Source organism: Elephantulus edwardii, unplaced genomic scaffold, assembly GCF_000299155.1.
Source record: "Elephantulus edwardii isolate Elephantulus edwardi_28Jun2011 unplaced genomic scaffold, EleEdw1.0 scaffold00052, whole genome shotgun sequence".
NCBI lineage: Eukaryota > Metazoa > Chordata > Mammalia > Macroscelidea > Macroscelididae > Elephantulus > Elephantulus edwardii.
This window is the reverse complement of record NW_006399802.1, coordinates 9,470,072-9,471,981: the sequence shown is the minus strand read 5'-3', so window position 1 is coordinate 9,471,981 and position 1,910 is coordinate 9,470,072.

Sequence of the window (1,910 nt, the reverse complement as noted above, 5' to 3'; positions counted from 1 at the left end):
TTAGAGTCAAGGATTCTGAAGCTTTGTCTGACATACTTTGGGCATGTTGCAGTGAGGGTCTGGTCCTTGGAGAGGGACATCATGTTTGGGAGAGTGGAGGGACAGCGCAGGTGAGGAAGACCCTCGATGAGATGGATCGATTCTGTGAGTAGAGTGGTGGGAATGAATGTGTTTGAGCAGCAAGGTTGGCACAGGATAGAATGGCGTTTAGGGCTCTTGTACATAGGATCGGTATGAGTCGCAAACAACTCGATGGCATATAACAACCACAACATGTCCTGACTGCTGGTAACAAAAGTGATGATTGTTGATCCAAGCAAGAGGAAATAATTGACAATTTAAGTCTTTTCTCTATCTATCATGATGCTGACTATTACAAAAGGATACCTGTTACCTATCTTCTCTCTTTCCCATAGCATAATACTCTTAACACTATCCTTTCAGTAAAGTGATGTAGCATCTTCAAACAATAAAAGAGAGTGGTGACTAATTAGATTATTAGTTTTAGTAATGAATTCTTGGAGAAATGATATAAGTTAAACAAGTGTTCAGGTTTTCATTCATAGGGTGGCTATGAGTCATCTACGACTTGACAGCACTTAACAAGAACAACAACATAAAGAGAGCTCTGTTGGCCTAGTGGATAAAAAGTTATGCTACCGAGCCAAATGTGGGTGATTTTAACCTGCAGCTGCAAGCCTGGTTTTAATTGTCTTTGATTAAACATTCTTCTAAGTTGTATAGTGCTGGTCTCTTTATCTTCTGTACAGAGGTAACTCGTGGTTGCTGTGATGCTGAATACTGTGACACATAAGTGTCACAGATGAGTCAAATACGATAATAGATACCCAAGGTGGACGGTGTTTGGTGGAGCTCATCGATAAAAACAAGCTTGGAAGTGGGAGTGGCATCCACTTGCGAAATAGCGTGCATCTGGAAACTATGAACTTGGAGAAATCATGAAAGTTATACAAGTATTCAGGTTTTTCGTTCGTAGGGTCGTTATGAAGCACTTACAACAACAGCAACAACAACAACAACAATTAATTCTTAGGGATAAAACCAAAGCATGAGCAGCAAAAGAGAAATTAGATTGGGCATCAGTGAACATTGCTAAAAAAGTGGAATGAAGGCTTATAGAACAGGAAATAATGCCTTTAAACCTTACAGCTGATAAAGGTTAAATATTCAAAACATATAAATAGCTCTTAAAAATTCAACAATAAAACACAATCCAGTTGAAAATTAACAAAATACTTAGAAAATCTTCTAAAAGATACAAGTTAGTAACACTTATGAAAATACTCAATGCCATTAGAAATGAGTTCTAATGAGTATATTCTGACTCATGGCAAACTTACGTGTTCCAGAGTTAAAATCACAAGCTAGCTGTATGATTTTTAATGGCTATGCTCTTTCAAAATAAATTTTGAACCCTTTGTTCCTAGGTGTCTACAGGTGAATTGGAACTAGCAACATCTCAGTTAGTAGCTGTGTTTTTAATTTGTGTGCCGTCCAGGGAAGACTTCATTAGTCATTAGAGAAATAACCAGACGCTTAATCAGATACAACTTCACAAAAATAGCTATAATAACAACAAAAATATAAAATAATGGTCATAGAATGTGGTGGTGATTCCTAAAAAGTATTTGATGTAAAAGTATCACAGTATCTTGCAATTCCACATCTAGACATATGCCAAAAAGAATTTAAAACAAGCCCTCCAAAAAAGTGAAAAAAAAAAGCCCTCCAACAAATACTGTACACAGATTTTCATAGCAATGTACTGTACTATACTATAGTCAAAAGTCGAAGATAGTACAAATGTTTATCGACAATAGAGAATAATATTATATATATGTATGTATGTATGGGTGTGTGTGTGTGTGTGTGTATAAATATACAAAATG